We start from the raw sequence: 26837 nt of genomic DNA on the forward strand, positions 1-26837 counted from the left end.
TCCAACAGTAAAGGCTGCAATCTTAGTGTTAAATGGTAAAGAGGCAATTACAACAAAGATCAGGTTAAATACCTTTCACAATGCCTACAAGCTATAAGGCTTGAAATGTTTGTTCTTAGAATTGTACCTTGGTAGCACAGGGTCAGGGTAATAGTGAGCCAGAGTGGAAAGAATCCCCTACTGGACCTGACCCCTCTTCTGCAGTTATTTACAGAAAGAAAAGGCACAGCCTTTGCATTCAAAACTCTCATGGAGCTTTGCAGGCAAAAGAAACATGAAAATCTATTTGACTATGTTTAAATATTTCAGAGAGGTGACCAGACTTTGTAAGTTTAATTACCTTAAGCCACGAGAGGGTGGAGAACAAGAGCAACAACAAAGAGAAAGAACAGGAGAGAAAAATGAACTTTTTCCAGGACAACAGGATGTTACTATTTATAAACCTGCAAAAGAACTAGAGCTGAAATAATTAGACAGAAAAAGAGATTTTAATTAATGATGGTAATTCTTACGAAAGGAACCAGACTGCCAGCCCTGGAAACTGCCAGTTCTTTTCATCCACAATGTACATACAATCTCAATGAGACTGTTGCAAGGATCCCTAGCCTAGGACTTTATCCTGAGCTGAGAAGTCCAGTGTCTGGTCACACCTCTTGGTTTTTCCTGCATCTGAGCTTTGCAACATGTATAGTTGTTCACTAAATCAGTTCCTTGGTACAAGCAGATACCTCTGACATGGGCCAATTGATCTCTAATGACTTGAATCAGCTTACAGAGGTGACCAAGAATCACAAAACCTACTGAAATAAATGTGGAGTACCACAGGTTCAAATGACCACTGCATCAGAGTCCCAACCTGAGGAAGTCACAACAAATGGATTACCAGTTCCCTCTAATATGGAAGGAAGGACAGGAGGAAAGAAAGAAGTAACCTTTAATTCAGATCATGCCATTTTGGTTAACTTCCTATCATTCTGCTATAGAAACAGCAGTCATTTTATCCCATTCCTTATGAGTGCCATAGCTGTTTTGGGGTCATGAGGCACTACATTTTGTGAAGAACAGCAGCTGCAAAATTTGTTCCCAAATTGGGAGGCAAGGGGGAAGGATTGGGTTTTTAGATGTTGCTAATAAATTTCTGAAGTAATGAAATGTTAGCAGAAGCCTTTGACCATCTCCCTTTACATCCTGTTCTCCATGCCTTTGCAGTTGGATGGAGAATTCCACCTCCCAGAAGCGCTGAGCAGACTAGCAGATCTGGGGTGCACGTCCTCTAGTAAAGGAAAGCTAGCCTGGCTGGACCCTGAAAATTTAATTTCTAATCCCTATTGGCTAACCAACACAGCTGGTTTAAGCTAAATTTGAAAAGCAACACCTTGCTGCAGTTCTCTTAACATCCTATGGCAAGTGAAGCAATGATCTTCACTACTTGAGCCCAATATGAAGCAGACTAAGTCACATGTATCTACTTCACTTTGACATGAGTGTTTCTATTACCTGGGTCAGAGAGTCTGTGCAGTCACTCTCCAAAACCTGCTGTTATTAATTCAGCAATTATAGCTTTATAGTGGCAGGGAATCCTCAGTGTTTGAGTTGGCACTGGAAAGCTGTAATTCTGAATGGGACATGACATGAATTACTGGGTTGCTGTAATTTTTCAGCTTTTCATGCATTTTCACTGCATATATTAAAAATACAGATGTAATTCACTTTTAATTATGCAAACTCAAAGACAGTAAGACAAGAGATGGATGAGTTTTTAAATGTCTGCCCTGCCTGGCCACCTGGGGTTAGCATAGAAAATCCACCAGCTAATCAGGTAACCTGGCCCACCATGCTCCTGCTTGTCTGGGTGTACACAAAATTACCTCTTTTTAGTATTCAGCACCATTACAAGAGCACAGAGTACAGGAAAGAAATTGCCAAGCAGAGGGAAACTTAGGAAAAGGCAAACTTTCTCAACCTGTCTTCCCCTCTTCTTTAAGTGTTCAAGAACAGCCGATACATAGCTGTCCTCACATCTGACCTCAGAGGCTTTCAGGTATCTATATGCTTTCTAATTCGGCCATTATCTTCCTGACATTAGGGCTCGGGTTTACCGGGACAGCACCCTCAGCCACTATTTTTCAAGGAAAGGAAAAATTTGCCAAATAGAGATATTACAAATAACTTTTAACTAGAATATTCAAATCAGGGCCATAGTGTTCATTAGCATCCAACATTCTGCTGCTCTACCCTTGGCTTCTTCGCTGTTCCTTAGCAAAGTCTACAGTTGCAACCAGGTTTTACACACGTGTGTCCATACACAAGTCTGTGAGTTCATTGTAAAGGAGAAATAAGTTACACTGCTCTCAAAGACACTGTTGTTAAATTGTAAGATATCAAGTGCAAGTAATGATGGCTTGTTAAAAGTCTAGTGGCTCTATCTAATAGCTAGAGTGTTCAGTGTGGTAATTACAGAGGTGAGAGATTGCTGAACATGTGTAAAAAAGGAAATAATTGGAGTACCCGTAATGCAAAAGCTTCTCTAAGCCTAGAGCAATTGTTATTTTGCCCTCCTACGGATGTGCTACTTATCAAGGATACAGTGGTTAGGAACTAACTCTCTTTAATGAATGTTAAGTTTAGGTGTTTTCTATCCAGGAACCCCAAGGCTTCACATCCAGTACGTCCACAGTTTAGGACACAGAGGTGAAATTACTCAAACACCTTATTGCCTTGCCCTGAAAGGATACATCTGCCTCTTTTCCCTGGAAGCCTGGGAGAACTCTCAAGCAAGAAAATTAGCATTGCAAATCTGCAGCAACCTACTGAAAAGAGGGTGCTAAAGAAGGCGCTCACAATACACTGCTGTGCCGAGTTCTTCACATTAATATTTTCAAACCAGGTGGAAACTTCTCATTTTCTCTAATCTCTTCATCCTCCTTCCCCCACCAGAGATGTCTTGCTTCTCTCAAGGTGATTTCTTGCAGCTTCCTCGGCAGCTATTCTGTGTGCTGGAGTCTTTCAGTGCTTTCCTGAGTGCCTACTGCATACAGTTTCAAAAGAAGAAATCTTCCTGAAGGGGAGTAGGTGGTTCGAGTGTTTTTTCTGTCATGTCCTTGGCATTGCTACTACAAATCTCACTCAGATATGATATCTGCCCTGAAACCCTGGAATTCAGCCTTATTCTCAAGCTTTTTGAAACTCATAGCTCCATTTTGGTACCTGCTGATCAGAGCCTTTGTAAGTCTAGCCAGAACTGAGCATTACCTTCACTTTACAGCTTCTGTAGAAACCTATAGTCACGCATTAGTAATTTGCTGTCTCGACCACTACTACTTTTAAAATTGTGTTGAATTCCTGCTCTTCACAGACTGAAGCACAGAATTAGCTGACTTACCTGTTTATCTGCTTTACTTTTACAAAGATGTGTCTTGCTGGGCAGAGAAAAGTCACCATTTCAGTCACTTACTGACACGTATCACCAACTTGTTACCTAATTCCACTCACAAGCCACTGAGTGATTTCTCTCTCAGTCTCATCATGGAATACCTCGGGCTAGATCTGACAAAACATCTGAACACACAGTTTCTCTATGAACCCACCACTGAACAAGTCTGAGACCGTGGAGTTAAAGAACTGAGATACTGTAAAAGTAGCTCTTGCTCATTGTGAACAGCAGAGCTTGAACTTCTCTACTTCCCAGTCTTGCTGAAGGAAAAGTTGATTCATATTTATAATCAGAAGGAAATTAAGAGCACAGAAAGAGGTGTTAACAGTGTGATTAAGGATTTCTTTTAAACTACACAATAAAGCACAATTAATACCTTAGTTGGAGGGAGATTAAAAGACTTGTGTGGATTCTTCCATTCTCGCCTGATATCACCTTTATGTAGCAATAGTTCTTATAACTCTTAAAATTAATTCTGCAATACACATCTGCTGCTGATTCTACCAGCCAAAGACTATATAAAGATCAGCTTGTAATGAGAATTAGTTTAACCCCATTTACTTTCTTAATGTCAGTGGTATCATAGAGATCACTTATAACCTTGCATGATAAGTAAAGCAGTTAATTGTGCTGCTGTACCAGGTTTAGACATAAAAGGCAGAATTAATAACAGGTTTAAAGGAAACGCTTAGGAGTTCTGGATGCAGAAAAAGGGCTAGTGTGAGTTAATACCAGCATGTAACAGAAAGCAAGGTTAACAATTGGTTAAAAGATCAGACTAAGAATGGGTTTTGTTGATCAGAATGACTTATACATACGATGGAGAATAGAAAATAAACATATTGATGAAAACAAATGACAGAAGCACCAAGGTTTCCCCTGTGTTTAAAGTATGGTTCTCCTGAGCAAATGTGGCTGCCAGATTCGAAACATTCATTTCTGAGCTTGCCCCAAAGAAATTCTCATATGGTTAGTAATGACCAAATAGACACTTCAGGATGTATTTCATCTCATACAGTGCAGGTACCTGGGAGCCTGCTCTAGTGTGGGCACCTACACCCAAACATCCAGGTGGGTGATATTGGATGGCCTCACACTACCTGCACACTGGCTGGGTATGGAGCCAGGGGTTTGAGTGAAATAATAGGATCCAGGTTAGTAGAAGTGTTGGAGGAACTTATGGGTACAATAAGACATAGCAATTTGTGTAGAGGCCTGGAGGGGAACAGGCATGCAGCTCCTCTTGTTTTCATTGAATGTGAATGGTCTACCTTTCATTTCTGGAAAAAAAAAAAAAAAAAAAAAAAACCCAAAACATTGTGAGCCTATTTGCATCTTTAGGCACCTGAATACTTTTTTTAATACCTTTCTTAACGGTCTTAATACCTGCTTAGAGCAAGCAGGAGTGTAGGTTGGCAGGGAAAGATTAGAGACTTTCAACTCATAATTCACTTCCCAGGCCTTTCCTAGGGCACAGCAGTTATGCACTTTCCTTTACCCAGGACAGACTGTAAAATGACTGTATTGTCTTTAAAGACTAAAGCAAAGGGAGTAAAAAGGTAAATAAATGTTTTCTACATGACTGCTGCCATTTTATAAAAAAAAACCTATTGAATGTAAAATGAAAGGTATCCATAGGTACATAAACAACTTTTTCTTTTTTTTTAGTTTTAATGATCCAAGGCATTGTTTAAACAGCAATGCTATTATAGATTTACTTAGCTGATCTCTTTCTGAGTCCACTGGAACACTGATCCTTCTGACAATGAATGCTACAGAAAGCAGCATTAGGCAAGTTACTGTGAAACCAAAGTGTATTTGTGCAGCAATAAAAAGGAAAGAATTGGGACAATAATGAGCAACCAAATAGTAACACAGTTAAGGGTGCTGCTTTGCAGGAGACAAGTGACTATTCTGAACTCTGAAGTGCCAATGTAATGAATCACAAGAGCCCACTAAAATGAGAACAAACATATAAATTCTTCTTATTTCAGTGTGTACAAATACCAAAGCAATTTCAGGTTGTTAACCTCCACAGCTTGAGGACAATATGTTCATCATTATTGTATAGCACTTCCCTCTTCAGAAATTCTCTCTATATTGGTTTTGATGTTTCACTGAAGCATAATGTATGCCTGAAAGGAGACTCCGTATCAGACAACACTGAGTTGCTCATAAAAAAGTGGACAATTTTTTTAAAAAACAAGTAGGAAAGGAAGCAAACTGATACTATATATTATTTCTGACAATGCCGATTGTGAAGGGATACTCAAAATATTTGGATTTTTGCTTTTACATGGATTTCATAGCTCCTCCTTCCCTAAAGAGTTTAACAGTTGTAAGTTTATCTCCTTAACCTGCACTGCTGTTTCATCTCTATGTGTCCTACCTCACTAGCTACAGCTGAAGTGCACCTATTCCCACCTTCCCTGCTCCCTTCAGAGTCCCAACAAGGACCACAACCAAGTCTTCTGTGAAAGATGCCTAACTGCCAGCCACAGAATTAGAGTAGAAACTCATTCAAAGAACAGTGAGCAGATGGCAAATGTTTGTTTTGTGGTGTTGGCTGGGCACGCATCACTCACACTCTTGATAACCGCAGTGAACACTGCCCGGTCCTCTCTCTCCTGAGCTAGCCAAGTCATCCTTTACTCAGGATTTGAAAAATACCTTGGCTGATGTAAATTCTGTCTTCCTATACATCGCTGAAGGATGACTTTCCAACAGACAAGACAGTCTGCAGTATCTGCCTGCTATCACCCCTGCAGAGGTCATAGTCATGAAGGAAGGCAGAGTAAGGTACTTCAGCACTATCCCTGTAGATGATGTGCACCATAAATAAGTCATGCACTATAAAATCACCTTCTAACTGCAGCTCTGACTGATGTGTACATGCATTGCTCCTATGTTTTCTTTCTAGATCTGCAGCCTTGCCACTGTGATCCTGAACCGCACTTGTACAGAACTCACCCCTTGGCATTCCTCACATGAAGAATATTGCCTGAGTTAAGGTAAAAGATCAGGCACTGGACAGAGAGCTATACAAATGGCAAGAACTTTCCTCCTCCTAGGAAGTGCTTTCTCAGTTTACTGAAAGTTTGGGGAAACATATATTACAATCTGGGTATGGAAATGTAAGTAGCAAAAAATATCTTTCTTTCTAGACCTGTTAATTATCCATGGAGAACCAGGAAACAAACAAAAACAAATGCTTAGAATTCTTCAGTAGGCAATTGAGTCTTTTGAGAAATACCCCAAAACATAAACAGCCACTTCTTTAGTTGGAAGAGGGGAAAATACCATAAAGCTTAAGAAGTATTTTGTTCAGGAAATCACATCTTTCCCCATTTTCCAGCTGACACATTGCATTGCAAGTCTGTCACAGCACATTACCTTGGTGATGTGATGTAATGCAACATTGCTGATGCAACCCAATCTGATGTGTCTAATGTGATACATCAGGTACAATATTTGGGAAGATTTTTCTGAAAACAACATCCATAGAAGAGATTCTTTCCAATCTTTGCCAATTAAAAAGCCTTCCCAAAGAATCGCATCACCTGGAGATAATTGCTTTTTCACAGGTAATTAGCAAATACAATTAGTTGCGGGAAAGATTTGCTTTTCAGCAACTCACAAAAAAATGGGAAAACAGATGATCATAGCTGACATATAACTCCTTTCTACAGGACCAGGATAACTCACCTGAGTAGATGTTATTTACAGGGCTAGATTGTGCCACCATCAGGCTGATTTTTTTTTTCCCTATTGCTAAGTGAGAATTCAGGTTTTGGATCTCTGTGCTTAGTTTTTCATTTAGGGCCCTGAATTACAGTTACGTTCTGCAGGAAAATAACAGTAAAGTCACCCATTTGTCCAGAGATGCACTCAAAAGTCACAAAACAATAGGAAATAAGTATCAACCTTATGAACTCTTCAGTTCATAAAGTGACTGGCAGCTAAATTTGCTAGTCTCTGCAATAGATAAATATTATTGAAAATGGAATCAAATAAAGATACATCTCTCAGCAGACATTGTAGGAAACTAGTGAACTCAGAGTGATTTATTCCAATGTAAGCACTGGGCACTGCAGATAAACTCAGGAGTACCTGCAACCGTGCTCCACTTGTGTTTCCAAAACCAACATCAGCTATGGAAAACTGCTGGATTTTCACATACAGAAGGGACGTGGTCCATGTGATGATGATCAGATGAATAGTAAGAATCACTGGATTTTAAATAGTCCACTAAATTGCCAATGATATTTGTCAGCAGAGGAGACTTCAGCTTAAGTGAATGAAATGGTACTGGACTGGTACCACACCTCATGCTGAGAAGCTGGCAGCAGAAAGCTGTAAGCAAGCCCACATCTCTTTGCTGTATCAATTGACCAAGCCAGGGTTAGAGAGCTAAAATCCTCATAGACTTTTAAAACAGGTTTTAAGGAGAGCTTCAAAGGAGGAGGAAGCATCAGTTCTTAATGTTTTCTTTCCATTTAGCCATCTGTGCCTTGCTCTGCCATAGCCACACACGACTCGAAATGCCTTGTAAGTACAACTTGCTCTGGCCAGGAAGAGAGCAGCAGAGAACTGGCACAGAGACAAAATGCCAGGCCATTTCACTCACTGCTTAGACTGATTTTTCAAGTGTAAAATGTAATTCAAATCTCCATAAAAAGCTATTTGCTCCCTAGTCTCAGGATTCTTACACCAAGTTTCAACCGTGAAATCCAATTGGAAAAAAAAAGAAGCCTTATGCTCAAGGTCTGAAAATCCTGCAAAAGCCTTTCAGTCTCAGACTCAATTGTATCTTAAATGACATCTGACTAGTTTTGTTTCTCTTCTCAGAAGGTATGGCATAGTGCCTTGTCTCTAAAAGCCAGATCTTCAAAACCAGGCACACACACCCTATCAACATGCAGATATTTATTGGCTATTTGTACATCCATGGAGCTATTCTAACAAAAGGATCAAAGCCGAGCTTTCTGAAGTTTGAAAATATGGCCCAAAATGCACATGGTAACTGTACAAATTCACCTCTGAAATTCAGAGTCCATGCAGTCCCTCAGGGCTGCTGCCCAGCTCTGAAAACTTACAGTATCACAAGCCCCTACCTGCAGCTGCCATCCCCAAAGGGTTATTATTTCATAGGAACACAAATATTTCTCACCCTTCTTAATCCACCAGTGCTTTTAGCGATGATTCAGATTAGCAGATAGCACGAGTCCTGAAAGATTTATTTCATGATTGGGACTTTCTGTTTTCACTGCTTAATCTTCTCTCCTAGCACATGTGAAGTATTTTTCTCTTTTATAGAGGCTTGTATTTAAAATAATCTTAAATTACTGAAGGATTAGCAACAGGCAAAGAGATTTCAAAGGTCTGAAATTTGGTCTCCCTTTAGGATGAAAAGTTGGATATATACTTAAATTTTCCAAATGTCTTATTATGAAAATTTGTCAAAACACTTTGGAACACAGATTGATATTTCTGCCACTAGTTGCGAGTGAGCTATTTCAGCAACGGCCTTTCTCACATTTTAATATTTTCTAAATCAGGAACTGTAAGTGGCATAAAAATACAATAATCTCTGAGTATTCTAATCCAGAAATAGGCAAAACATTCAATCTTCACAATTTCTAACCCCTCAACTAAAAATCTTTTATGAGAAACAATACAATAACCATTTGTGTTTACACCTGTGTGTTGTTCCAGTACCACAAATCCCACAGGCATAGAATTAGGTGAAAAAATAATCATCTTTTATTAAATACAAAAGAAGATTCTAACTTTTATGATTAAAATGTAAAGCTTGAAAATATGATCTATGTATATGCTGAAGGCTCAGAAATGAGACTTGTTATCTATTATATCATTAGTTACATTTTATCCTTTTTTTTTCAAAAATATGTCAGATGTTTCTGGAGGCTTGAAATCATTCTGAAGAGCCAAGAAGTGATTTATGTGTTACACACGTGAATTGCTCCATACACCCAACGTGCCGCCATGTGTCACCTGTCAGCTTGAGCATACTGAGTGTTTTATCAATGCACAAGACAGAACTTAAAAGAGCTTTTCCCAACCAAAACCTGTCTTTGGATTTTTCCAAATTTTCTCTTGTGACTTCTGATATTATCAACTGTGACAGCATGTTGCTCATGAAAAAAATCTCCTAAAACTTTCATCTGTCCCTTACATCAATCGTTTTTTCTTTCTGCTTTTGTTAAATCCAGTCCACGTGTACTTCTCAGTGAAATCAGCCGCTGCATTTAAAAAGCAAGATATAGCTGCATTTATTTCTCTAAAGAACAAGGTTCACCTGATATTCTACTTGATGTTGGAAGAAATGTTGGCATGGCCATCTGCCTTCTAATTAAGATGACTATTATATCTCAGAGACTGGGAAACCTCATCTGTATCTATTCATGTATCACACCTATGACTGGGAAAAAAAAGAAAATCTCTTTTCTACTCAGGGACTTTGTTCAGCAGAAGTTCACTGACATGGGAGTTAGTTATCTGTTTCAATATCAGGTAACAGCACCACCTTCTGCCAACAAGTTATCATCTCTTTAGAAAACTATTAGATCAATTTTCTCTTTATGATTTCAGTATCTTTCTCAAACATTTCTGATGTAGACAGCAAACTTTAGACCAACATCCTTAAGGCTATTTTAAAATACCTCAAGCTGTCCAGAAGAGACATAAGATGAAATTACTGAAATTTAGCAAATTTACTTACAAAAATGTAATAAATCTAAACACTCTAATGCTAAACTCACTCTGCTTCAGCCAAACACTTAAATACATGCTTAACTGCAGAAAATGTGAATAAATTCTCAAACATTTTTTGTTGACACAGGGCTTGAAATGCCATTGCAAGATTACCAGTCCACGGAATTCTCAACATGATTTAGGAGACCACAGTCTTAGGCAGGGTCATAGTACCTAGCTCAGTCTTAAAATAATAGTTGGGCTCCCAAGTCGTTTGTGTGCTTTTGAGCATTTATCCTGTGAAAAAGGAGAAATGACAGAAACAACAGGAGAGGAAAATAGAGGTCCCAGTAAGAGAGGCACAAAAGGGACAAGTCTCTCCTACACAGGTGCAGATTCAGCTTATCACCCTCTAGCTCAGCAGAAGTGAGAGAGAAGCTCCCTGGCTGAAGGTGAGACACTGCACACCTGACTGTGTTTGTGCAGCACACACCACACGTTTGCTCAAATGGCTGCTGCCAGCATTCTATAGGTATATGTACTCGTATGCACACATGGGTACAGGTATACAGGCAAACACACCTCCTACAATACATAATTATATAACGTACTGTCAGGTCCAAAGCTTGTATGTCCATCTGATATATTAGGAAGAATCTACTTCAATCTTTTAATTAGAGCAGCCCTAGACTAAAGCAAATCAGAGCAGACTGCCAGGTCAGCAAACTGGCTCTGACCTTTCTTTGCTCCCATCAGAGACCCAAAACCCCAGGCTGGGGCAACCACTGAGGCAGAGAAAAGGTTAATGGGTCAGTAGGTAATGCTGAAGAAAGGTTGCAGGATGATTTGTCTGAAAACTAGCAGTTGTTTCTTCAACCGCTGTGTCCAAAGAGCAAAGAGAATAGCAATGCATCTTCCTGCCCCTTCGTACTCCCCCAGCTCTGATTTCACTTCCCATAACAGGAATGACCAACACCCACCCAGCAGCTCTGGCAATGGAGAATTCAATTTTGCACAAACCGTTGTGAAGCCTTGGACAAACTCTGCTTTTTGACATTACAGCAGTACATAATGCTACAACCATCTAGCGTAAAATATGTCTTCTCAACCATTTTCATTGAAATAATCAACTTTTTCCAGTGCTATCAGTGGAAGCACAGGAAGGAATTAGCAACAGGCAGACTCCTGCACCTGCTCGCCATGAAGATGAATATACTGGAAGATGTGAAGCACTGTATTAAGCAAAGTAACATCTGCCACGTGCTGTTCTCTTATCCTCTCTCCCAGGGAAAAGTGAGAGTAGAGCGGGTTTGGTTATGGGTTATGATCATCTAGGGTTGTTTTTCACAGGAGCTGGAAAGTTTCTTCCACTAATTCTTGCATCAAATTTGTAACTGCTGACTAAACTGACAGATATCATTTGGAAATGAAAATAGGGCCCATCAGCAGAGAGAGGGCTGGTGGTGGAAAATACAGCATGTTTCTAGGCAAACTGCTGTAACTACTCCCTCTTTAAAGCCAATTCTTTGTTTCTAATATTGCTGTAGGGTTTTTTTTTAAATTGGATTCTGGTGTCTTCCCTAACACTCAGCAGCAGTAATGCCCAAACACTTTGCAACACTAAGCTGGGTGACATAACTGGGTAATGAGACTTACAGTACAGAATGGGGGCATTAGTTCCTGGAAAGGTAATTGAACAGCTTCTGACTGAGTCTTTAAAGAAAACTCACTTTCCTTTTCCTCAATATTTTACATCTTTTTTTCCCCCCATGTTTCCTCTTAAACCCCATGCTCCTGTGAGTTATGATCTAGGATGCTGAGGAGGTTCCACATCTAGTGTAAAACTATCGGCACTTCCATGTAGTGAGGATATGTAGAGCTGAGTAGATTTACACCAGTCCCCAGAGGGGAGGCTCCTACATCTCCTATACATCTTCAAATTATTCCCATAGACGTTTAGGGGAAAATACCTCACTTCAGAGTGTGTGCAGAAACTCAGAGTGGGGTCTTTTAATAGCAGAAAACCTGCAGGGAGGAAACAACTTCCTACCTAACTTAACCTGCCTAAAAACTAGTCATGTGTCTTAAGGTCTCCATCTATGCTCTCTTTGTGCTTTACAAGCAATCAATGATTGCCCTGCCTTCAGTTTAAATTAGGTATCTAATTTTAGACAGCTAAATTTGAGAGATAAATCTTACACAATGTATATAGCTACTTATAAGAGTGAAACTGTGCTTTAATTACAGGAAACATCATACTTTCATGATAAAATTGTCCCTCAGTATGGGAAGCACACCTAGCTGCCATTGGAACCAAGGGATCCAGGAGAGATGGTGTCAGCAAACACGGAGATAAAGAATAAGCCACTGATGAGCTAATCAATAAACCAGTAATTAGGGCTGTTTGGCAGGTTGAGGGTGTTTTGGTCTTGGTATTTTACTTGTGGGTTTTCTCCTCTGGATTTGAAAGAAGTTTACTTATCTAAGTTTTAAAACCACTTAAATGAATCCCAGTTCTGTTCAAATCAATGAAAACCTTGGTGAGACAGCTGTAATTTTATGTGCATGTGTTTTAGTAAATTAGAGGGTTTAGCCTTAAGGATTCACTTTAGTGTAATCTACTAAAAAGATAAGTAGAGCCAGATGTAGTGTCTTATAAATTGCTGGACAGTTGCAAGAGGAGTGACAGCACTGAAAGCAATTTTATAGCATAGGGAGCAGATTTTATAGACAATACTGATTTTTGAGTCAGAAAAAGTTGTAAATATTCTATATTTATAATGCAAAGGAAGAAGGGTGCAAATAGGTAAAAAAAAAGCCTAAGTAATTGGTAATGGTTTCATCTTGTTCCATTTGTGCATATCCATGGAGAAGTACAATCTGTAGTATAAACCATTTAACTAAATTAAATTCTAGTTAGCATCTGGAATCCCATCAATAAGAGTGTATATTTCTGAGGAGCCACAGACTGGTGGCAGTAATAGACACATAAAGATTTTAATAGGTAAATAAATTTGTTGTTGCATTTCTCCTGCTACCAGAACACAGTTTAACAGAGTAATTAGTGGTTAGATATCTGACTGTAATGAAGAAAATTCTCTAATAATTAAAAATTCTCAAGAAAGAATATTCACACCATCAGTACTATCTACTTATTCTGAGGCACATTCACTCAGCACAAGAAAGGGTTGTCACCTGGTTCCACACTCCACATAAAACTTTAATAAGAGATTCCATCACCATTAGAAAGTGATTTTCAGTCACCATCAATTTATGATCATTTCTTATGTCCTTAGCCACTCAATTTTTTTTTTCTTTTTTAAATAACTGCAGTTTAACTATAAAGCCACAAGAGCTGGGCTGTGTCACAATGTCTTTATCTGTTAGTCCCAACTTCTTATTTATAAATTTTCTAACTCTTTTGAGTCCTCATGAGGGCTCTGCATAGGATAAGTGACTATAATAAATCTTAAGAGATAAGCATGTACCCCAACCTAACCGGACTTTTTACGTTCAGGAGTTTTTTATGTTCGGGTAACTACAAGTTTGACTATCTTGTTATTAGCACCACTTCACAGATGCACACACACACAGACACACAAGGCTGAGCTCATCGAGGAGCTGAACATGTGAACCTAAGACTTGTACATGTCTGCTATCTTTAATGGATTAGATGAAGCTGGATCCAAAGCTGAAGGCTTGCCAGCACACTAGAAATTGAACCCAGATTTCTTGACATTAAATCTAGTGCCTTATTTATGCAAACCCATTTTCTCCTGGTATGCAGTTTGCCACTTCTGAACAGTTTGGGGACCAAATTCCCATTGAAGTCAGTGGAAGTTAAACATGAATAAGGACTGATGACAATGCAATTGTATTTTGGAAACTACCACACAAAATAAATCTGGTGGTGCATAACATTTCAGTTTCAATGGCTGTACCTCAAGCTTTTTCATCACTATTAGGTCTGTAACTTCCAAAATGCAAACTTGTCAAGCTCATCAAGAAATCTGTAAAAACATTAAGCCAATTTCTTTCTGATTATAAATAATAACCAGTAACAAACATTTTTTGGGGTGGGAGGATGGACTGCAAAGTCACTGTAAAGATATAGAGCAAAGATCTCATTCGTACCCCACAGAGTACCCAGTGTTAGAGAGCAGGTGATGGGGACAGACTGGAGAGGAGAGGGAAATAATAAACCAAATTACAGCATTGAATCCAGGGGATGGGTGACCCACAAGGGTTTAATTTTTGTCAGTAAGACACGTAGCTATAATTTGGAACACCCTGGAAAGAAGACATTCCCATTGAAAAAAAAAAAACCCACAACTTTTCTGCTCATAGCCAGATGGTGAGAGCTACAGGATTTCACTTTTTTGGCTGTCAGGAAACAGAGTTAATAGAATGGTACTTGTTTCATACAAATAGTGATGAACTTAAAGGCTAACTCAAACAGCAGAGACTAAACACAGAGTCTGGGCTCAACTGCAGCTCTAGACCTACAGCAACATGCATTCTTCCCAAATAGACCACCATTTGGCAAACACCTGAATGGAAAAAATACTAGCAGTTATATATTTTCTGAAATGCTTATCTCATCCTCTTTTTTTTTCCTGAATTGGCAATAAGATTACATCTTCTTTATTGCCCTCTCATTGATTTGTTCCTCAGAAGCAAATGACAGCATTTCTGAGAAATAAATAAATAACCAAATAAAATAAAGCTGAGAGGCAATCTGCATGTAAATCAGCATTAGTCATTGACATTTGAGACTTGACAATAAGCCATCCCAGTCCCAGCTGTCCCCACAAAAGCTGATCTCCTTTGTAAGACAGAGAACACTGCAAGCAAATGGAACCAAGGATGAATATAGATAAGATGTAAACGCTCTTTGCTTGAAGTTTTTCATAAAACCTCCTTTGTTCCTTAGCACTTAGGAATACTTTTACCTACTACTGCTATTGATGTGAGTTTTGTCTTTGGTACTTTCCTTCCAAGGATGCAGTTCCCTACAGTTCTCACTAAAGTTGTTTATAAAGTATTTGCTCACATGTGCAGTTGCAGCACAGAAGAATGATGCTTAAACTGGGAAGTATGTTCATTATTCCATTCTCTGCACTATGCTCCACCTGTAGTAAAAAGCTAGTATGTTAAACCAGGTCTTCTTACTGCTTTTCCAAATAATTTCTTTCACGTTCAATATTCTAGCGCTATTCAGACAACATTGCTTCTACTAAAATTCAAGAGATTTGGGTTTACAACACAAATATTACCGGAGATTGTGCACAGATCTGGATAGCAGTACAAATATTTTACTTGGCCAAGCCAAATTGTTTAGCTCTAGCTCTTACCAGTATTTCTACTGAAGACTCAGCTACAGGCATGTTTCTGTGCTGCTTTTACCTTTCTCATCTGTCCTGCAGCAAGGAAAAGCAATGGATAGTAGAGGCCTGTCTGTCCAGGGAGGGAAGTGTTTCAGCATGTTCTATGGCAATTACCCAAAGCCAGGGCAGGCTTTCTAGTGCGGCCAAAGCCCTAAAAAACTACAGTGAGTTACCGTCCCAAAAGGCAGTGGGAGATGCTGCACAGTATGAGAACAAAACCTTTCCCAACATTTCCCTTAATCTGTTACACAACAGAGAACACCATGTAACTGTTACCCCCAAAAGCAGTTCACTCAAGTGTGCCAGCAATTAAACATAGCTAAATGTGCATAAGTACAGCTTATAATTCCCTTTTAACGGGGGATATAACTCTTCTCCAGGAGATATGGCCCTGACCCCACTACGACTGTTTGTGGAGTGAGGTATTTATTGGAAGAGGTATCCTGGTTTCATCTGGAATCTTTCCCTTTTGCTGCCTCCTTTTTGCCAGTGAAAGTGTAGCACTTGTATGACCATCCATTTAAAGGAAGGTTAGAAATGCCAGCACGAGAGTCTGACTGAAGGACAGCTTCCAGGGAAGTTTTTCTAGATCTGGGGTCGAAGTTTTATACTTATGTTTCTGGTTTTGCTGTTTTTTATTAAGAATGCAGAAAACCATAGAAAGCAAACCCCTACTCTTGAAAAACTTCATTCTAATTATGGATAAAACACCTCCAAATTCCCAAAGCTCTAATTATGTGCATAAGTTTCAGCATAATGTAGGCTTGGTGTAGCTAAACAGAGCAATGAGGTTATGGAAGAATGAAAATATTTTCTTTGACAGAGACAAGGAGGGTTCAGCTTTGGGTTCTTGCAGTGTTGTTATCAGCTTAACCAAGTCTAATCAGCTTCATTCACTGTGGTCAAGTCTAAATACAAATAGAAGAAAAGTCTGATGAACAACCAAGAGGACAACCAAAGGCTTAGAAACACTGTCCCATATTAATTTTCCTCATCCTTCCTATGCTTGTTTGCACATAGGCAACCAGATAACAAAGTCCTTTAATCCCCTAAAGGTAATACATTGCAAGAGGCCAGAAAAATCCACCTTTACAAAAAGTTCATGAAACGTCATGTATCTGATGCTAAGAAACCTGCTGGAAGATGGTGCATCCATATTCTGTTGGATGAGCTTGTGCTCTCTTCTACAAGTTGACTGTTCAGGACACGAATGTCACGTTCTGAACGTTTTCATCACCATCAAATGGTATCTGAAAACTCACTCTTACATTTACTGTGATGGCCCAGCTGGTGTATAAGTTCCCAAGATGGAATTTATTGCTTTTTGTTAAAAAGGAAATTTCTCCTCCCCTAAACCACTTCTTTTCCAAAATCCTGCTGGCACTGTATAGTCCATAATGATTTCTCTAGCAAAACTTCTATATCAAAAAGTCAGCTACTGAAGCACATGAAACATTAATGCTTCAACATGCCAAATAAATGTTAGAACAGGATGGAGTATCCTGAAAAAAGTGTGCCATTCTTCCTGGTTTTTCTGCAATTGTAGCTATACTGTTGTATCACATCAGTTCATCAACTCCAGCATGCACAAAGAGAAACCCAACAAAAAACCTGTTTTTTCAAATTGTGAGAAAAAAGAGAAACAAGAGTATCCTTGCAGTGAGCAAGGAGGATTGCTCCAGTTACAGAGTGAGCAGCAAACTTGCTCTCCCAGCAGAGGTGTGTATCAGAGAGTATCATGGACTCCTTCCTTTCCCACATTTCCACTGTCCTTTTGAAGAAAAGGCAAGCTTTGGCATAGTACCTCATGTCTTCCCAGCAAGAAGCCAGGATGAGCCTGGGGACATCCCCCTTCACTATTCTGAAGTGTAACCCCTGACCAAAACCAACAAGAACCCACCCCTCCGTGTAAACCCACCCGGTTGAAAATGCTTGTAGTACCTCCTACCTTGTGCTTTTCACAAGAAAAAAACCCATAATTTGTACATGATCACTGCCTCACCTAAAGCAATCTTTATGGCTTGTCAACAAATTTTCACATTTTAAATTTTGAAAGAACAGTTCTGCTAACATTTCCATGATGCCTCGCTCCTCCTTCCTTTTCAGTTTTATTCATGAGCAGTTCCCACCAGTCACCATTTTTTAAAAAGAGATTTTTACAACACAGCATTGTTAATTTTAGCACCTATGTGTTATGCTGCTATGTCTGATATAACCAGTGCTGCTGGAAAAATAGAGAAAATCAGATTAAAAAGTATCTTCTAAGATAAACTAAGCAAGTTTCTTCTGGGTTCTTTGGCCACCAACTCTCTCTCTAGCTCCTGTGTGAAACAATCTAAGCAGATAACATTATACCTTCCCAATCACACAGACTAACAGCAATTATTTTGCCTTCTGTCACAAGATACCCACACTACGGTGGAAATTGTTTCACCTGTATCCCAGATCATTGTTTCACCTCTATCCCAGATCACAGAATACCCAGAAGTCTGTAATCCTTTACTTCATTTTGCACTATTCAGAGATGTTCATCACCAGTTGTAAATCCATGACATTGTCATAGGGAACCCTAAGGGAATCTTTTAACAAAGTCTTGCTGGTGTTAGCAACTGAGAAATTGCCATATGTTAGAATAATTCCCTCTCCACTTCATTTCCTCCTGGGGCATTTCTAAAAGCAGCCATACCTGGCTTATTAAGGCTGTGTAATTACCTGATAATTATTAGATTAGTGGTCCTCCAATTTGTAGCCACTACTCTCACCTCTGTTGTAATATCTCCTACAGCAAGATCCAGGTTAACTCACTGGCTCAGCCTGCTGCCATTCTGCAGTGATAACATTGTGATGACAAGGGGTTAAAATGCATTCAGTGAAATATCCAGGATCTGAGATAGAAACAGCATCTGGGATGCTCCTTGGCACTTGAGCATTTGGCTTGGAGGTCACTGCAAAGGATCACCATAAGGACCTTATACCACCTGGCCTCACACAGAGGTTGTGAAACGCATTTCACCAGCTCTCCGAGTACCAAAATACTGCCAAAAAGACTCCTTTGAGGTCTGATCCTCTTTGCCTAGCTTTGCTTTTAGTTTTGGTTCTGTTTTTAACGCAGAATAAGTATAGTAATACTGACTCCCTGATATGATGCAAAGGAATGCAAAACTCGGGCTCGAAATGAACTTCACTTCTGTTTATGGTCATGTGTATTGCTTGTATGCTGCTTGATTTTTTAAATTTCTTTTTCAAACCCAAGACAAAAGCCTCTCATTTCAGCACCTTGTTCACTTGTCTTTTCAGCCATCTGGGTGATGCATTTTGCAGGGTCCCAATTTAGCTGTCCTTTATTCTCACTAAACTAAGCAACTAACTTGAGAATGACATCAGCACCGAATTCTGGTGCTAAAAAGAAAGGCAGTAAGAACAAAACATAACTTGCACTGAATAATTTCAAAATGCTTCTGGCTCTCTACTCAGCCATACGCGTGAAACCCTGCTCCTCGCTTCTGAACTACTGCAGGACTTTGTACATGAAAAATCAAAAGGATATATTTCTGCAGTTGTCAAATGCAAACTTCAGTGATAGCCAGCTATAAGCTGTCTGAATCAAACAGAAGCTTCCTGGCTTAGTTTGGATTGCTTATATCCACAACTTTAACTTTCCCTAATTCTGCTGACATAAGTATAATTTTGCCTTTTGAGGCATTATCTGGATGTCTTCAAGTCCACTCATCGAAACTTGCCACTTCAAAGGAGAACATTCATATGAGAAAACTAACAAAAATGTTAGGATGGGGAAAATGAGTTAGTTTTGTTATTTACTCTTTGTCCCAAGTGAGCACCTAGTACAAAACAAACATCTTCCATCCGCCTAAGGAAGCTGTTCTCCTTTGTCTAGCTGAGGCAGCAGCTAAGGCAGCAGCACAGTTGCTTCTTTTGCACTAATGAGCAAAAAATGAGGGAAAAAAGAAACTGGCTTCTGAATGGAAGGTGAGTCAGAAAAAGGACATGCAGAAGGGTGAACACAGCCCCCACAACAGCTATCTGGTGCCAAACCCCAGAAGGAGCAAAACAGCTGCAAGCAAAGCCAAGCAGTGAGCCAGGTTTTGATGAAGCGTCTGTTGGAGATTTTTTTTCTTTACATTCATTTCAGAACTTGTCATCTGGGTTATGAAGCTGAAACTGAAGGGAACCTTTTGGTTTTTTTCTAATAGTAACAGCTGCTCTTGCTAGCAAACACCTGTACTACCTAGAGATTTCAGGTTACCTCTGTGGCTGCTGCTACCAGAAGTAAGAGTAAATAGTTTGGTAGATTTCCAGTAGGAATTAATTAGTTTCACTTTAAAAAATAAAGACCAACACTTTGGCTTAGAAATGTTTGAGCCTTTGCCTGTTTCCCGTTGGTTTCTTTTGTCTGCCTCTGGCTGATCAGGCCAGCCTCACTGCATTTTGATGATCATTTTTAAATGCAGGGCAAAAAAACCCCTTGCCACAACTTTCAACATTTTCTCCTACATCCTTTTATAGATCTCCAACTGTGATCCACACCTTTATATCCAATAGTATGCTTATCTCATCACCCTTCAAGTGCCAGTTTCCTTTCTGGTTCTGTAGCCCTCCAGGGCTGGGTGCTCACCTGCTAGTAGTAAGAAACTGTAACAGATGGACAAAATAGCTGGAGACAGACGCACTGTGAATACGTAACCATCCTCTCTGACCCAGCGTGTCCCTCCCGCACTTGCTGGGGGTACACCTGCGCTTTATTGGCAGCTCAGCCGGTTGCACCATGGGGAGGCAGGCAGCAGACTTGCAGAGCAGAGAGGGAGAAGGCAAATGCAGCACAGTGACTAGAGACAGAGATTTGAAAAGGCTCAGCAATAACAGATGGATGTGATAGCTGAACCTCAGTCCTCAAGACTTTAGAACATCATTTAAGGGTGGAAACGGGCAATGGGAACAAAAGATTTTGCATCCCTTTGTTTTAAATTCCAGAATTTTTTAATACGGTGAGTAAATGAGAAGACATTAGCCTCTGTGATTTAAAGTCCATTTCTGCAAGAAAACTGAAATGGAAACTGCCATAGAGCAGTTAGAGGCTTTCTACAGCACAGAGGGGAAAAGTCTGATTAATTTAAATAGGTCATGACCCTGCCCAGACTCCACAGCCCAGAAGGTGCAAGAACCATCCCAGCCTCAGGATACATTTGCCCAAGTTGTCTTCACTTCTACATTGTTTGTTGTAAACACAGTAATATAAGTGCCAGCTGTGCCATTGCTGTTCCTTTTCTTCATTAGTATTTATTATATTGACAGTACAATATATACCAACTCTGCCCTGTTTCAACTGGACCCCTTTATACAACCTGGTTTTGGTCAGTTAGAAGTGGGGACTGGCTGTCTGCCTTTGAAGGCCACCATGCAAAAGCACTAGCATGGAGGAGAAGAGCTCACACTGCGTGTGTGAACTCTTACCCTGCAGAACTCCTTGTCTTGCAAACCAGATGAGTACAAGGAGAGAGTGCTTCTGAAATATTAAACTCCAAAAATTACAAAGTATTTAACCAGACTGAATTTGCCCTTGTTTGCAAAAGCATCTGTTTTATTATTATCGTACAGCTCGTCCTGGTAGGTGGATATTAGATATCAGGTACGTACTACTGAGTTTCTTCTGAGTCCTTCCAAAATGCAGTTTGAAAGATGATGGCAGAAAATCCACTGATCAATTCCCAGTTTGAAATACTTTCCACGTACTGATGGGGAGCTATTCCAGTTTTCTCATTTGGGTTTGCAACATTTCTATAAGAGGCTTTGATTCAGACAATACCCATTACTGCTGCCTGCTGATATGTACCCAGAAAGTGAAAGAGATTATATTGTATAAGCCTGAACATGAATAGCACAGGTTAGTTAGAGCAGCTCTTGGCAATAGTTCAGATACAGGGGAAAAAAATGCTGCTAATATCCACTGAACATAAATTACCAGTTTAAAACTAGCACCAGTTCATAGATTTAAATGGATTTTTAATGGACTCCAACCTTGCGATTAAAGCAATAAGAGGATATGATTCCTCTATCCCCAGTGGCATCGTAAGGGCTTCATTGACATGTGCCTTAGTGATTTATGGTTGACTGCCTTAATCAGAGCTCCAAGCACTGTGGGAAAATGCCCAGGCAGCAAAAGACAGCTCATGCAAAAGTGCATGCTAATTTGGCTTTTTGAGCAGTATTCACAGGTATCAGCCTGCTTGTGCTCAGACCCAGAGTCTTCAGCAAGGTCACTGGGGCCTTTTGCTGGTTGCAGGGGAGTCAAATTTCTATGCATCTCAATGTCACACACCAGTTTTAATACCAAAATTTCAGTCATCTTGTAAACTGCCTTTTCTTTGGGTTTTTTTGTTTATTTTGTAGCCCTATCCATGAGAATATGATATTACGACTTTTAGCACTTCCATAATGAACAAATACTTATGTGCAAAATCAGAAAGGCAAAGAGGCCAGATCTCAATTGCTGTGCTCTCACACGCAGAGTGGAAGTGAACACAAGTGTAATGTTCCTATTACACAGAAAGATCAACAGCCTCACACTCTCTTATATATATATATTTCTTTGCCTGCTCTGTACAGTTAAGTTTTTTAGATGGCATTTACTGCAATGGGGTTAAGAGGAAGAGAAAATAATTATTAACAAGGGCCCCGATTACAACAGTTGGGGTTACTGGGAGACAGCAAGTCTCAGAGGAGGAAAAGCTGTCTATCCAGCCCTATAAACCACGTGGAGAACATGAGTAAACTGCGTGTGTTGAAAGGGGAGTCATTGCTGTGGGCAGTTCCTGTATTTTATCCATTCACTGCCTTGAAATGGTTAAATGGAAATACTGCAAATATAGCTTTCCAGGAGTTTATCCTTGCTTTTGATGTTATAACCATTATAGCACAATCATTTTGAAGCACTGTGATTTCTTTCAAAATTCAAAATGATTCCTACAGTGAACCTTACTTTTTTTTTTTTTTTCCCCTCCAGAGGCAGTATGTCTTATCTTAGCTTTGTCCCTCATTGGTAAGTCAAACTGTATCTTGGATGTCACATCCTGTCACACTTATCTATGATTTCATGCATGTAGCAATACTGGATTTTAGCTCACAAGCTTTGCTACTGCCCCTATCTTTTTAGGTTGTGACTATGGTAACTGTTCCATAAGTTGCTTCTAAATAACCATAAAATGAAGCAGATAGTACAGGAGATGTCTCTCATTAATACACCTTAATTGATTCTATAATCACACTGCAAATTAGCCTGGAAGAATCAGGACTGCTACCATTTTCATTGAGGTGGAAATTTCTAAACCAGACAAGGTTAAGTCAAAATAAAGTCCACAGTTGATTTCAAAAGGTTTAGTATCATGGAGACAGAACTGATGAGGGTGAAACAGCTCCAGTTTTACTAGAAATCTCTGGACTGGCTGTGTCAGAGCAGAGTACTTTCCTTCCACCCAAATGCATGCTGGGACTAGGGATACCCAATTCATGATTCTTACCTTTCTTTAGCCTTCCTTTTTTTTTTTTTTTTTTTTTGTTTTTTTTTTTTTTAAAGTAGACCAGTCTCTGAGATGGTACCAACCACCACCATAGTCTCAGACTAAACAGAAACTCTGGTCAGTCTGATGAAAACTTGACCAAAAGTATTTTGTTTAGTGTGTTACTAATAGACCATGCAAACTAAATGCACAAATGTATAAACTTATGGCAAATGTGTAAAATCCTGGATTTGTACAAAAAACTATCACTGAGTAATTGATACCAAACTAATCAAGACCATTAAAAGCAGCTTATGAAACACTGTTACCACTCCCCAGAGTCCCAACACATTAGCAGTATGTTTTAGAGGTGATCCAGCTGAGCTATCTGCTAGCAGAAGACAGAGTAGCACAATGCATTATACAACATGCTCTGACATCCTGGCTCCAAGTGAAGCACTGAATTGTACACTTTAATTCAGAGAATACCTACAAAAGCACAAGCCCTGACAAAACAACATATGTCCACATTTTCCCAGGCTTTAGAGGTATGTTATTTTATGTGCTGCTTCGATTTCCTTAACACTTCTCTTTTTTAGCTAAAAAGTTATACACAGGCACCTGAAAGAGACCTGATTTTACAATACTGTAAGGCTCCTTTAAACTGCCCAAGTAGCCAAGGGATTTCCCTGTGACCAATGAGCCTGGTACCTTTATCTTCCCCCAGGGATATAATTTTAAAATTAGTTTGCTTCCCTTTATCTCAGACAGAAAGAAGTACTCAACAAAAAATATCTTGACTGAAATTTGAGTGCTTGATATGTTTTACTGGAGACATGAAAAATTTTTCTTCCTGACGGACAGTAGATGTCTTGAGAGTGGACTGCTTCCTCATCACCAACTTTCCTCCTGGTGAGAAAAATGCAAATCAAAATATTGTGATCTTCTAGAGACAAAGTCTCTGTCATTAGTAATTAGCAGGAATGCCAAGAAATACTAAGAGCTTAGTTAGATGGAGATGTATCCTTCTCTACAGCAACACTGTGGATGTCATCCCTAAATGTGAATATGTGCACAAGTAAAGGTTGAGAACCATGGCAGAGACTGGTGAGCAGCCACCCACCCAAACCTGAAGAAGGCTCTCTGCAATCCAGTCTGCAGCATCTCTAAGCTCAGAGCATAGATATGTCATCTTGGATTTTTCTCCAATGTGAAAATAGGTGAGAATTATGAGAAAAAATACCTACTTTGTTTTAGCTATTGGTAGTATCATTTATGAGCAAGCTAGAAGCTCAGATTGAAAGGCTGATTGACAAGTAACTGATCATCCTCACTTTATCACTACAAGAGAGCACATGAGTTAATATTTCAGACATGATCCAAGGTGGCAGCAGGTAGGCGAGGTGCTGGAAATGACACTAATGTAATTCTGACAGGCTGTGACTTTCTAAGTGCATAACTGAAGGGTTAGGCTAAGCCACGATGTTAGATCCGACAGTAATGGCATTGCTATAGATTGCAACAAGAGAAGTTTGGAACTAGTTGGCTAAAACTCTTCCCCTTTCCATAGGCACTTAACTTAATACACCTGTAATCTTCTGGTGAGTTCACATGTTACAGGAGGAGAGAGATGAGGAATGAGGATTTTGGAGTTTGCCAACTTGAATGGGTCTGTTGTCAACGAAATATGCCAAAAAAATTGCAACTGCAGCAATAAATAACCTCTGCTTCGAATTATCTGATACATGAAATAAAGACTGAAATGCTCTTAAGAGTTCTGTACTACACAAGCAAGTCCTTGAAAAAAATGGTCTGAGATCCCCACCTTGTTTAACCTTTCTCATAGATATTCAGGTTTCCTTTATTCTGGTCCTAAATTAATTATAATTGAATTCAACTAAGAACTCTTATAGCACCTCTAACTAACTAGTGCTTCCTCTCTCAGGGCTAGAGAAAACAGCCTGAAACTTCGAGCTGAAAAGTCTTCTTTTGACTTCATCAGCGAATAATTCATTCTAGCACTAGATTTCAACTCACAAGGCATCTGTAAGGACCTACAAAAAGAGAGCACCAAGTGGCCAAGCAGTTTCTCAGCCCTGCTGAAGATTGCGAGTCTCCTTACTCACATCTGATTTCTAAAGATTCATTTTTTGCAACGTGAATCAGTGCAAAGCACAACAGCTGGTCCCAACTGGTCCCACACAGCTTCTACACAAACAGTATGAAAATACGATGCCTCACACTTCCCCCTTCTAAACATCACAACAGCTAAAAATCAGTCTTAAGTATAACCGAAAATTTCAACCACTAAAGTCTCCTCTTTGTCACAGCTTCTCAGCAATGTCCACCTAGTCAGTTATGCCTCCTGTGCTGCTGCCAGGAGCCACGGGTTTCAGACAGACAGAAAGGCAGACAGCCTACTAGATCTGCTTACACCACACACCAGGTCTCTGTTGTTTTAACAAGCTGTCGATACTGACTGTGCAAGACGTTCCCTGCAAAAGTACGGATTCAGGAGTGCTTTCCTCCCTTTTCACAGGCTTGTACAATGGATTGCATAACCACCCCAGAGAGGTCAAAGCAGAGCATCTTCAACATACACATCCCTTCATGCAGTGTTGAACCATTTTTAGGGACCAGGCAAACGGAAAAGATGCCCAATCCCGACAGTGGAATGAGATGCAACCTGCTGAGGTACAGAAGTGCTTCAAAAGTAGCAAAACCACTAACTAGAGCATGAATCAATTTGCTGTCTTTACTTTGAGTACTACAAAGCGGGGTAGTAAAGTCACCAGTGTTGCAGCATGGTTTCACTTGTCACACACCAAGACCTGAGGCAAACACCAGAGGATTACCCAAAGACAGACTCAGAGAAACACAATAGGACCATAATTTTAACTGAGTGTATTTCAGAGTAACATAATAGAACTGTTTTTCAGAAAAACAACACTTCATGAATATGAAGCATGTTTGCCACCCAGTAACTGCCTAAAGGGGAGTTTCTGAAATACACTGGCTCAGTGTGCTGAGTACAACTTTCCTGGCTGACCCAAAAACAGTCCAAGCTCTGATTCATTGCAAATGGCACAGTATTTCATTCCACTTCTGACTCAAATATATTCATGGAGATGAAAAGTAAATTAATAGTCAGAAACATTTTCCCACTGTTTTAGTGAAACTGCACTTGTGAGGAATCTCATTTTACTGACTCTCAGGCATAAGATTGGTTCTCCAAGCTGCTGCTGTGGGTCTGATCCCACAAGGTTTCATGAATTTATGAGACAGAAGTCATGAGAGCCACAAAGAATGGAGGTTCCAGATTCTGCCACAGTCTCTTGAGCATCTTGAGGCAAATTAGTTAATCTTTCAGAGGTTCAGTCTGCCATCAGTAAAACGGAGATACTATTCTTTTGCCTGTTTTTACTACAGATGTTTTGTGCTACTCAAAAAACCTTGGAAACACTAATTAGGTATTTAGATCCTGGTATAATAGCAATAATATCAGATCTAAATTTATTACTAAAAATCACAAGAAACCTGAATAGTTCCTAAGTATTCCAGAAAAGTATAATAACTAACTATGAGAGCAGCAGGGACAGTAATTAAAATAAGAAAATGAAACATGAATTTCAAAAGCCAATTTAAATGCAAACTCTTCAAACGTGGTGCACAGAAGCATCCTACAAGGGTCCGGGAGATTGGCAAAGCGGATTAGTAAATGCATGCAACTGCACTGCCATGACCAGAGTATTTCATCTGCTGTGGAAATGCAAAGCCATCTGGAGTGACAAG

The sequence above is a fragment of the Strix uralensis genome, chromosome 16 (assembly GCF_047716275.1).
Source record: "Strix uralensis isolate ZFMK-TIS-50842 chromosome 16, bStrUra1, whole genome shotgun sequence".
Lineage (NCBI taxonomy): Eukaryota > Metazoa > Chordata > Aves > Strigiformes > Strigidae > Strix > Strix uralensis.